This window comes from Corvus cornix, chromosome Z, assembly GCF_000738735.6.
Source record: "Corvus cornix cornix isolate S_Up_H32 chromosome Z, ASM73873v5, whole genome shotgun sequence".
Lineage (NCBI taxonomy): Eukaryota > Metazoa > Chordata > Aves > Passeriformes > Corvidae > Corvus > Corvus cornix.
The window spans coordinates 2,115,155-2,128,318 of NC_046357.1; the positions used below are offsets into that span (position 1 = coordinate 2,115,155).

The 13,164-nt window shown below is 41.0% G+C and overlaps 1 long non-coding RNA gene across 1 annotated transcript; it reads right to left on the reverse strand.

Moving 5' to 3' along the window:
• Window positions 1-11,035: 11,035 nt before the first annotated feature.
• On the reverse strand, window positions 11,036-12,905 carry LOC109950962. Its single transcript, XR_002273336.1, has 2 exons — window positions 12,801-12,905; window positions 11,036-11,349 (listed from the first exon to the last, which is right to left on the reverse strand). It is a non-coding gene; the product is annotated as an uncharacterized LOC109950962 (long non-coding RNA).
• Window positions 12,906-13,164: the final 259 nt, after the last annotated feature.

A 13,164-nucleotide genomic window follows, 5' to 3' on the forward strand; every position in this document is an offset into this window, starting at 1 on the left:
TAATCTAAATATATAATATAAACAGATGATAGCCTAACCAATCAGTGACATGAACTGGTTAAAAAGTCAGCAATAAGGAATGAGACTTGTAGTGTAATGTATCTTGCTGCGTAATACAACTGCAATATACAAACCCAACCTGTCTCTTTTCCTTAAGCAAATTTTTTAAATACAGTAGGAAGAATAGGACCTCCTTAAGTAGGTCCATTATACTCTCATTATCTGCATAAAAATGATAGTCTGTCCTCATGTTTCCCAAGAGAGATACAATCACCTGCAGGAGCAGGGAGTTCTTTTTGCCCAGCTCATCCCATAAATCGTGTTTTCAGGGAAATGTATAGGACTGAATTTTCTCTCTCTCTCATCATAAACTCATCTAAAAGTGGAGGTAGATTGAAAAAACCCAAAGCAACAAAACACTATTCAAGCCAGATGAATAATTGATTTTCTGATTTGTGGCAGTTCTTCCAACAGCTGGGAAAAATCTGCCTAGGTCAACAACAAATATATTTTTTCAACATCTTCAACAAGCTGAAAGCTTGCAGAAAGTATTTTTGTTGTAGTTTAAACTCACAAGAGCTAATGTGTTGTTAATATATCACAGAATATTGCATTTTGTTTGTGAATGTTTTTCGGAATTAAAAAAAAAACATTGGATGGACTCTCCCACAGAGTATCGGTGAGAAGAAAAATTATTCCCTTCTGCAAATTAAACAAATGCAAGCACCCATTTTTATTTCTCTTTTTGTGTTCAATTCCTTCTTACCTGGATTCTGATGCAAATAATTTCAATTCTTTGAAATGAATTTTAGATGTTGGAAATACTGTACTTTTTCCACCAGAAAATTTTTGGGCACACTATCGTACCCAGTTCTCTTCAGGCTATTGTTGGAATATTACTGTCAAGTGCTTTTTAAAATCTGTGCAAGCACGTCAGACTGGAAGCTGTTATAGTTAGAGCACATCTGAATAGGCTGTTATTTCTGTGCCTAGTTGGAAGTAGAGGTTTGAAAATTTGGCCACAGAGATACTGATTACTTGGAAACCAGGAGACAACCAGTAAGTACACAAAACTATTGATATGAGCTGTCAGGCCATCTGAGACAGATTGCCTACATACAAAGATTTATAGTTTTTCACACATCTCTGATGTTCTTAGCACTGTGTAATAAACAGAAAAAGGAGACATCATCCTATCCCTGCTTTTCCTGGAAGTCTGTATTTGAAACAGCATGTCATACTCAGGGATGTCCACCTGACTACACTGCCTGTCACCTGAGAATGCTAGTAAATTTTTCATTCTGTTCTCATTTCTAAATTTATTATAGGAACATAACTTCCAAGGGTACACTTTATTTTTGAACTGAACCTCTATTTAAAGCCCTTCTTTTCTAAATTTGATCTTCTGCATCCTGGTTGAGAGTGCAGTGTACTCAAAAATGCCAAGGCATGGTAGCTTTTTGTTGTGAACTTCAGGCTAATGGATGCTGCTGCCACAATGCTATCTTTGAAAGTGAATTTTCTTCTGCTGCTTATCTTTTTAATGAGCCATCTGGCAGATTTAGGATGCTAACCAATGGAGCTGTACTGTGCCATATATTAATACGTATCTTATGAATCACTCAACAGGTCAGCTTTAGAAAAACAAGACTTCTGAAGTGGACTTCCACTAAAAATGCAATTTCTGGCTAATTACCAGATCCCCTCCCTGCCTAAATGTCAAAAGGGTTGCAGGGGTAATGCTTCATTAGAATAAAATAGAGGGATGAGAACGATAAGAGCTTGTGGCTATTTAAGGGAGATAGTGTTGCAATATGCCTTGGTCAAAAGAGTTACTGCCTTTGACCTCAAAGGTCCTCAATGCAAAAGCACTGACGATGGAACTCTCTGTGCAAGGAGTTGAAGTTGCCAAAGGGCAAACAGACTTCCTAGCTGGGAAAGATACTGTGTACAGGCAAACACTTCTCTGAATTTTCTGTGCTATCCAGTTGTTCCTGGATTTCTCTGGCCCAGGACAGTTGCAGGAAGAAGAGCCAAGACTCTGTGTTTAGCTGCTGGGCTAACAGCAACCTCCAAGTCCAGGGAAGGAAGGGGAAGCATGCCGTAAGCAGCTGCTCTTGACTAGACATGACTTCATGAGAGGGGCAGACTTTTTTTCTGAGAGGTGAAATTGCCTCTGTGCTGTTTCATGGACCCAAGACTGATGTAAACACCCAAGTGATCACAGGGAAATGTTTTGACATATCTGTCTTGAGAAACTGGCACCAAAATACCTGTATTTACTGATGGGAAGCAAAAATATGAGAAGACAAATCCTAAATCCTGCCCATCCCCCTCTTGCTCTGAAGAACATAGCATCCAAATCTAGGAAGAGAAGGGCTCAGTGCTCAGTCAGGATTGTGCTTCATCTCTTTTCCACCACCCTCTTTCAAAAATACAGGATGGACAAAGAAGTACCAGTGGCGCTGGTACCTCTTTGCAGTGCTGGGTTTTGCAAGAGGGTCAGAATTTCCCCTGCAGAGGCACTGTCATAACCCTGGTCCTTCAGCTGGATGAGGGCAGGAAATCCCTTTCCAACTCACATGATGGGCCAAGGTCCGACTGCTCATAACTTGAGTCACCCTCAGGACTACAGATCATGAAATTGCACTGATGAAACTTCTAGCATCAGCTGCCTCAGCAGACTTTGGTAATTGACCATGAGAATGGTAATGACTCATTCTTTTAATCTGATTCACATTTGCAGCTGTTATCAATTGAATAATATAATACTTGCCCTCTTATCCCTCTCCCTCCAGAAAAGTGACAAACCAAGCCATTTTATGGTGCTAAAATAGCATAAATTAGGCCTTTTTGCCTCTTGTCAAATGTTTTCTTTCCTTGTTCTTCTTCCTCATAGCTTGTTCCTCTGCTTCTAAGTGTCCTTACCTGTAGTTCCTGTTTTGTAGCATACTTATATACATACACATGTACATATACAAGGATTTAAATGGTTTCATGCACTTTGTAGTTGTCCAGTGTTGGTCCATGTTCCTCAGTCCCAGGAGATCAGCAGTGCTCAATTTTGCTCACAAGTGGCTCGAACATCACAGTACCTTTTTGTCCACTTCTTCTGTTTTCGTGGGTGATGATGGTAAGCATGAATTCTTGGCTGTCACACTGCCTCTAGGAAAGCATCCAAGATATCATGGTGGGAGTATGGAAATGAATGTGTTGGCATATTAAAGAACCCTATGTTAAAGGAAAGTGGTGGGATGGGTTTTACCTCCAATATCAACTGAGGGCTCAGGTCGACTTTACTTCTCCTTTGAAAACCCTCCTCTTTTCCTGTGTAAGGGCATTAGTCAAAGTCTTTCTGGAGGAGCCTTAAATGTGAGACTCATTTTTAGAAACCTGAGAATGTTAACACCCTTGGGGGGTGAAGAAGCCATTCAGAAGTCATTTTTCCCAGCAGGCAGTACATGGTCTACAAAATCCTTCCGTATAATAAAACCAGGTAATGGAATTACCACATTGGGCTGTCTTTTTTTTTTTGATGTCAAGCAATTGCCTAATGAACAGTGTCATAAACTAGCTTTCTAATGTGGGCTTTTATGCCTTCTGCATCACTTAATTATCGTTAATTATCAACCTAAGTTCTTCAGTTGCAGAGAATCTAGTACCTGGCAGCAAAGGCTCAACAGCCCTGAAGTCCTCAGGGTTGTGTTTGGCAGTCCTGAGACCCCATCTCTGCAAGTGCCCTACACAGGCAGGCAGTATGAACAGTGTCTGTTTCTGCCTCTTTGCAAAGGGTCTGCATTGCCTCCCTGTCATGCCTGAGTCTCCCCCACCTGCTCTGAGTGCACCCCCATATTTTCTTGTCCACTCTGCAGCTAACCTGACCTTTTCTGCTGACTGTTGACACAGAAGGACCTTGCCCTGAGGCCCCATCCTTCCCTGGACGCTGGACTCAACTCTTTTTCCTTGCTTGTTTTTAGTCAATTGCTGTAGTCACTTACCCAATTTTAATTATTCTATGATTCTGAGATCAGTAGCTCCCAAAATTTCACAAATGACAGTTTTTGTCCTACAAATCAATGTGCTGATACATGCTAAAACCAGTTTGGTAAGTACAGAAATGACAACAAGGAGAAAGAGTTAACATGCAAACCAAGAACAGTGTTGTTGTCTTTGGGTAGCTGAGGACATAGCTCAAAATTTGCTTTTTTTGCCCACATCTGTGGGCAAAATCTTCTCCTTCTCTTTCATTAAATGTCACATGATTTGGTTTTGCAGTAGGCAAACAAGACCGGACAAAGAGGAAATGACTTTGCAGGGGCTACTGTGCTTATCAGAGAAATTGGCTTGTTCTACCTTTAAACAAGCTTGTGATTTATTGTGTTTATCTATCAGAAAGTAAGTTGAAGCAACTTGAAGCAGTTGGCCCAGAAAATCCCCAACATATTGTACTTCCCTACAAGACATGTGCAAACATGAATGAACAGTACTTAAAGCCTTCTTCCTGATCTTGTGCATTCCTGCACAGAGTCGCTCTGCTTTACATGTAGTTGAACTGAATGAATGGCCTGTCTTGAATTACATCTTGTACAAACTGGGTGTGTAATGTATCCAGCCAGCTTTAGTGTTCATAACTGTCACTTGTATAACTGAGCAGTGCGTTTTTGAGGCATTGCCAGGTTCAGAGACATCTCAGAAGAACAATCTGTTCTTACAAACAAATATGAAATGTTTGTAAGGAGGAAGACAGCAAGGAGGAGGGAAATCAGTGCTTGATAGGTATTATTGTCTATATTGTATAAGCACTTCAGTTGTGGGGGCAAAATAATGGAAATCCATTCAGATTTGAATTGTCTTCTTCATCTCACCAAAGCATTCTGTGATAGTAACAAAGGACAGAAATTATTCTATTATTCTATCACCCTTGGATTACTTCCTGCCCTAAAACTCAGGGGAATGGAGTAGGTCACAGTCTCTATACACTCTTTTCCAAAGAATGTCTCTGCTTCATAGTAGCAATGAGTAATATCCTCTCTCTTTGCATGCACTAGATCAGGGAGTCCCTCTCTCACCTCTGCAATAATGTTTTCTGTCTCCAAGAGTGAAGGCAACAGCTGTTCAAACATTGGAAGCCACAGTCCAAGCACATCAAAATATCTGAGGAGTGGGACTGTTGGATTTGCAGTAATTTCTCCCACTCAAGCCCTAGAACAACAGTCTGGCAGAAGTATACAGAAAGGCTGTACTTCAAACAAGTCACAGACCTATAGCATTAAACTTGTTCCACACAGCAAAGGACCTCTTCTCCTCCCAGTCATCTCTCCAGTCCCATCCTCTTCATGCAGTTCCCACAACTTTGCATCTGGTTTGACAAGATTTCTTCTTTTGTTGCTCTCAAGCCACCCCAGATATTAGGAGGCAACTCAATTACTTCTTCCTTCTCTTCGGTGTGTGACCACTGAGAACATCACTGCACGTCACAGCTGCTTTCAAGGTTCTTTATCATATTAAACTGCCTCTCCTTCTCCAAAAGCAGTGGTCTGTCTTTCTCCTCCCAGGAAAAGGAGCACAAGCAGAGATCAGCCATGCACAAGGGCAAGCAAGTCTTTACATTCATTGTCATTTCCTCAAAAAAATTATCATGGTGTCAGAGTTAGTGGTATAATAGATCAACTACGGCCTTCCATTAAATAGAGCTTACTTCTGTCAATCCTTAATTCTCAGCAAGGTTTAGTTTCCATGGAAAATGTGAGTTAAAAAAAGAGATGGATAGACAAGCAAAGAGAAAATGAGAATGTTCCTGCTTTAAGTCTGAGATCCATACATGAATTAAGAACTGTTTATAACCGCTCATTGGTCCTTGTTCTTCAATGCATTCCAAGGTGTGTAGGCTTATATCTGTAGGCAGTACTCCAATACTCAAACGCAGACCAGATGCACTTGCCTATCTTGGGATGAAAAGCTTTAAGAAGGCAAAGCTAGTGATTCTGATTGGCCTGTTTTGGCCTCCTCTGCGAAGTCTGCCTTTTTGCTCATGGGATCCTTTTTGCAGGACCTTTGACTGAAACTGCAGATTACTTTGTATTTTTATTACTCAGCAGCTTAATATTTTCAGCTATGTAGCTGGTTGTCAAAAATGAGATGAACACAAGTGCTGAACACAAGTGCATAAAAGAACTATGAGAAATTTGTACCACCATTTTTTAAGCATTTGCAAAACCACTGTGCAAAAGGTGTAAGCCAAGCATTCCAAGTCTCACTGTGTGCCAGAGCAATCAGGAGAGCTGACAGTGAGGACTGAGTCCATTCCATCATACCACAAAGGATCTGGAACTCTGATTTCACAGGTGATAACCATAAAGCATGTTTTTCACCTAAAAGCTCATGAGAAAGGGTGATGGGCATGCAGGCATTTGGCATTGCAAGAAGAGATAAGGTCTATGCTCTGTGTGACAGCAGGGTGAAAGAGGAAATTCTTGAATTTGTCTCATTTTGGTGAGTGCTCTGATTGATTTTATAGGAAAATGAACTACTTCCAAGCAAAGTTGTTTTACTGAAAAAGCTTTTCGCAGCACATGCGCCTCAGAAGCTATAGTGCAATTTCCAAAGCTTTGTAAAATCACAAAAATTGAAAAATTAGAAGTGAGAACTTTGAAGTAGCATAAGTATATATTCCATTGGAATAAAGAGATGGTATTGTTTTGCCTATTGTTCACTTCTGGTGTTTTGTTTTTTTTCTAAACAATAGATAATTTCTTATTTAAAGGGATGTGCAAATTACCTACAAAACTGGAGAGCTAGAGATGGAGAGCATTAAGAAAAGAGACCAGAGAAGAACTTCAAGGTGTCACTCCAGTTTCTCTGACCTCCTTACTGTAACACACCACAAATAAAACTCTCCTACAAAACTCAGAGCCATGTTTGAAATAATAAAGTTCACCCTCGCTCTCTCACATGTGACGGTTTAAATGAAGGATCAGATTCCTTTGATTCCTGTTGTCTTACCAGCAAGGGACTTGAAGGCCTACACACCACCCAAATTCATTCAAATCCATCTAACTGCACATAAGACTTCTTCATGATGCTCTATCTACCTGCATTAGCATGTCCAGCATTATTCTTTAAATAGCAGGCACCAGACACAAAGCTTTTCTTTTTGTCAGAGCTTCTCAAAGTTAACACCATCTGGTGAAAACATTCTTTGCTGTATTTGTGCTTGTAACAACACACTCTGCTGAAGTTGAGGAAAACCTCTTTTCCTTGCAGAGTATTTTTTCTCCTATCATGATGAGCAAATCATCATCCACTGAACACTCATGGTTGTGATCATGTGGTGATCACAAAAAAAATGATGGTGTGATTTTTTGAGGTTGTCCTGTGCAGGGTAAAGAGCTGAAATCCATAAGTTTTTTGGGTTTCTTCCAACCCAGGATATTCTATGATTCTAAAAATGCTTACATTTTACTTTCCTTTTGCTTCTATATTTTTGTTTTTCTCAGCAGTGCTACAAAAACCAAGGTACTTGTGACAGTTCTAGTTTCCTCTGCTTTCAAGGTAATTGCTGATGTTCCTGGAAGACAGTCTATTTAATTATGTGGATCTGGCCTGCTTTCGAGAAAAGTGGGGAAGGTATGAGGCAGGAGATTTTTGTGTCTTTAGCACCCTGAGAGGAGCAGATCTAGGAGATCTCTGGTGCATGAGGCTGCTTGGCAGCCAGGCTGGGCTCTGCCCCGAGCCATGCCTGCACTCAGGCCATGCTGCCAGGACATATTGTTCTCCTTTAGATATCCAGTGATTCTGCAGGTGGAGAACAAAACAGAAAGAAGTTTTGGGGTTATTTTTGCTTTGATTACAGGTCTCTGCTTATGACCCAAAGCAGAAGTGTTTTCATTAGATTTTCAGTAGCCCTGTGAATGTCTCTTCTCTGCGCGAGCTGAATGGACTAGACAAGTCTGGCTCTCATTGATGCTGAACTGCTTGTGGCTGCATTGCAGAGATCCTTTTTCAGATGGATAGGGAGCAATGTCAGATTGATTGTGTCTCTGATGGAGATAACTAAGCACATCTGCTATTTCTATATGGCATTTGTCAGCACTGGTCCATTTCGTAATCTCTTGTCATTCCAGCAGTCCCTGAAGGTAAATATTTCCACTGAAGCGTCCCTGTCACTGTGGTCCCTTCTATACAAGTTCAAAATTTTCTCTGTGTTAAGGTACTTACGTAAGTGTTGGAGGGTATCAGTATCAGGTTTCTTTTGATGATGTAATTAATTGTATCAGAAGAAGGCACAGGAAATGTTGGAGCAGGTAAGAAAGTGAAGGTGTACAGGTTACAGCAGATTCACAATAGAATCTTGTATACAATAGACACAGAGCCTACTAGACAAAGCAAGACTACCCAAAGTCACTGCTAGGACAAAAACAAACAGTAAAATGAGTGAAAACAAAACCTAAAAAGACCTTGAGACCATGTGAATTATGAGCAACCAGATTTTCAAACAAGCTTCTGACTTCTCTTGTCTTTAAATCATTTGCAAAACTGCTATCTAGAAGCAGTTCTGTTAATATGTTTTTATTTAATCGAAGTCCAAAATAAACAATCAGCCTAACAACAACCAAATAAACAGTCTCCATAGCCAGTCTCCAGGATGGGAAAATCTAGGCTGCAAAAACTGCTATCTACTGTAAAGCCTACAGCTCAGAGCATCTCTTGTCTGTGGGGGAAAGACTGTCAGCTGTCCTCAGAGCAAACCTAAGTAAGAGTTGCTTATCTTGTCTGTGTCTTACACAGTGGTCAAAACACAAAGGCAGCCTTTTCCCCAAGGAGGTGCCTTGCCGGTGCCAGCACAGTCAGCCTGTGCACCATGGCTGTGGCAAAAAATTTGAACCATGACTATGAGACCTTTGCCATACTCTGCTCTGCTAAACCTAGGAGCACATAGCAGAACATCCCAGAGATGCCACTGCAAGATGCAGGCTGAGCTGTAGGTGTTTTAGCTACAAGGCCATGCTGGGCTTCTAATACAACAAACAATCTAAGCAGAGGTGGGAAATAAAATAAAGATGTGATTGTCTGCGTAAACACATAGTGAATGATACTACATTTGTGGCTCATTCTACATTCAAGACCTAATAAATGCGGAATTAAAAGATTAGCAGGGGGAACATTAGTAGGGGGAAGATTAAAGAAGCAGTGATAGGGAAGTCATTCTTGCAAAAGTTAGCACATGTGCACCCCGGCATTTGGCAATGACTTAAGGTTTAATTGTGTTCAAACTTGTCAAATAAGTTAATTTAAAAAGATAGTAGTACCTCATATTTTATAATTAGACATTTTCAGTCAGAGTGCAGTTTAAGGAAAGGACTGAAATCACACAGAGGACCAGCCTTCTTCTTTCCACAAGAACTAGGACCCCTCTGAAAGGCTGGGCATTCAAAAAAGGAAAAAGTGAAGAAAATACAAAAGTTCCCTTTGGGCAACAGGTCAAATGGACAGTGGAGACTGAGGTCATGACAGAGGTGGGTAGATACACATAATGGCAGAGGAACTGGCAGAGGTCTTGCCCTATGAGTGGTATTAAAGGTAATTCCTGAAAATTTGAACTCAGGAAGCCAGGTGAGGGTCACAAAAAGGAGGTTTATTTGCTCAGAAAGACAAGGTTGGAAAATGATCTCAGAAACTTCTTTATATGTCTGATGTCTGATATGTTTTTTAGATTCTCAGCAGAATGCTGTAGTGGGCATGTGTGAAGATGAATATTTGAAAGTTTCAGCAATATGATCAGAAGAAGAGAGCTGAATGCTGCTGATGGTATGTAGGAGTGAGCATCAGCACTTTCACACTGCTTAGATGTTAAAGTGAGTGGAAGGAACATTGTGAATCTATCAAAAGATAAAGAGTAGGAACAGATTAAAATTAAGAGGGAAGTGAAAGGACTGAGTTTTGACAGTAGTAGGTTATACCTTCAAAGCATGTTTAATGGTGAAACTTCACTGATGTCAGCTAAACTCATCTAATTTCCCAGAATCTGAGGATCTTAGACAACCTGAAAGAGATATAGGCTAGAAAGTGGGGACTGTAAGGACAGACAGCAGCTGGACTAGCTTGCTGAGGGGAGCAAGCTGTTCTAGAGGTATACAGAGGTATTAAATAACAGGTTAGACAAAATAGTGCCAGGATTGACAGACTTCGGTGGGAGGACACAACAGCTCAGTTTAGCACTGGATGGCCTGATTCCTGTTCTTTCTAAGCACAGCAAGGATGATTTATGTCAAGGCAGACTACAGACAGTATTCTGAAAAAAATTGTCCTCTCCTATGGACCTTGACCTGTGGAAATCTACTCTCTTGCCTGCATTTTGGTCCATAGCAACTTAAGAGTTGGCAATAAAATCCCTTCCTTTCATTTGGCACTAAAATCTTTCAAACAAAGAAAATCTAGATGAATTAGGCTGCTACTAACTCAAAATAATTTCTTGTGGTTGGGAAGTCACATCTGAGAATGACTGGAAAAGCAAATGTGATGGAGATGAGAACAATATCAACATTCAGATGGAAGTCCAGCAATTGCATCTCTGATGCAAACAGGTTTTGTGAAGGGCTTCTTTCAAAGCCACACAGACACACACACACAAACATATCATTTGGAGGTAGCATTAACATTCAAGTGGAACTGTTTTTTTATAAAATACAAGGAATTTGTATTGCTTCAGAGAAATCCAGGGGCTTTTTATAAACTAGGAGAAAGACGGATGATTTCTCTGAGAAGGTCTCTTTTCCCTGAATGATGGTTTCAATTGAATTATGAGGACTAGAGGGGGAACAGAAAAGCATAATTTTTTTAATAGACACGCACAGGTTCAGACACATGAAATCCAGAACAGGTAGTTGGATTGTAAGCATAATTTTGTCCCAATTCTGACAATAAAATATCTGCACCAAGTTGTCAGAGTGTAAAACATACACCCTGCAGAAAAAAACTTACCAAGGACAGTTAAGGGAGATGTTGAGGATGTAACATGGAACAAAAGGAAAGCAGCCAGTTTTCTGAATTGGTTTATTCTATTTTAATGCATATATGTCCAGGGATCTTGATCATACAGGCCTGGATTTACTGTGTATTTTCTTCAGCATAAAAAATCCCCAACACACAGTGAGCCACAAAGGCTTGAGCCACACATGCCAGATCAGGATCAAACATTCCACAAAACTCCAGGGTTTTTCAAATCCAAGGTTTTGCTCTTTCTGATTTCATATAGAATAGGTGGATTTGTGCTACAGGTATGATCTTCTTCACTTACAGGGAAATCTTTGGCTGAGTGGTTTTTCTGTGATGTCTTCCTCCAAGATACCGCTGAAATAAAGTAATGCAAGCTGGTATGTATCAGAGATAAAAGAAGACATAAAATTGTAGCAGATAATCGGAGACAAAATGTTTATTTCAGACTGAACTTTATCAGTATTTACAATTCAAACCTTCATTACCAGTACTGGTTTTGTCTGAAAAACTTCAAAAGCTTTATTCTGACAAGGCCTAATCTGGGAGTAAGTGGGAAGGGTAACTACACATATGAGTAGATGGGACTCTGACATGTCAAGAAAATGCATTCTCCTGATTGAGCAATTGACTGAACAGTCAAGCTCTTTAGACAGCCTGATGGAAAGCTAAAGGAATTAAGTAGCAATCTGTGAGTGTTTTGAGGAGGAACAGGGAAGCCCTGGGCACCATATGGCTCTCGGCTATCAGGAGTTTTCCAGAAAAGTCTTTCGATTGGGCAAAGGCCTTTCCTTTGGGTAGTATGTCCAGTAGCTGGAAGACAGATACTGGTGCATGCCACCCCTCTTTGCTGTCTTTCCCCTTGCTCAGATTGCAGATGCTGAAGGCCCTGGTTCTCCTGCCTGTGGTTATGCTGCCAGCCCACTCCTCTGTGGTGGGGAGCTCAGCCGGCAAGGCCAGCAGCCACTTGCTCAGCCCATGTAGACCTCTCTCACCAGCACCAATAAAAAGAATCCATAGTTCTTTCACACACCCTTGTCCCCCTGAGGAGCCTCAGGATATCCCTCTGCAGGGCTTTGTCTGTGCTCTGAGAAGCCCAAAATCCCCACTTATGCTGGGCAACTTTCTCCTCAGCCAGGGTCACCTACATGGTTTTAAACTGAGAGAGGACAAAACAGCATTCAAAAAGTCTGGCTAGTGCAGGAAATGGCCATTTCTCCCAGATGAGAGCCCTGATCTCTCCAAATAGCACTGGGAAGAGAGACCAGCACAACATATCCTCCAAGGGTGGCACCAGGGATTCTCCTCCACCTCAGACACACATCCATGTGTGTTCAGCATTCATTGCTATAATGCAGTGGGTTTAAGTGCACAGTGAGGAAAAGGGTTTGTGTTGATTCCCTTCTCTATGCAAACTGACATGGCATCTCCTTTCCCTGCTTGTGATCTCCCCTACTGCTGGGCCAAATCCCCACCACATGCTTCTTGCAACCAGCACGAATCAGCCAGGGCAGAAGGAATGCTAAATATCAGTAGGGCTTCTAGGCTAACAGCTCATGCACAGAGTAAGAAAACACCCATGAAAATAATGAAAGAAAGAAAAAAAAAAAGAGAGATTCCATGCCTTTAGTAGCGCATTACTCAGTCATAAGCTATGTACTTTTGAGCTTCTTTTGCTCCCCTGCCAAGACTCTCAGAGAGAGAAAATCAGGACAGATACATGAGAAGAAGAATAAAGAATAATATATAGAGAAGAAAAAAAAAAATCACATCTGAGTCTGACAATAGGTCACCCCACTGCTGTTTACCTGTCTGATGTTTTCCCAGTGATGGCAACAGAAGATATGCGCTTAAACTGTATTTCAAAAGACTGATAACTCCAGAGCATCTCCATTTTCTGCCCTTGCCTTGTCCTGTTGTGTAACTGTGTGTCAGGCCAGCAGCCAGAGCTGACATCACATTGCAGAGGACTGCCCTGGGTCTTGCATAACCTTAATAGGACAGCCGCTTGGAAAGTGTTTATGTGCCATTATGTGCCATTGCTTTTCTAACTACTCTACTGCATTAGGAGACCAGAGTCATTATAGACCAGGCAGAAATATTAATTGCATTTGCATCACTGATGTCAACCATGAGGCATTTCAGTAGGCCCTGATATTTCAGGTCCTGTTC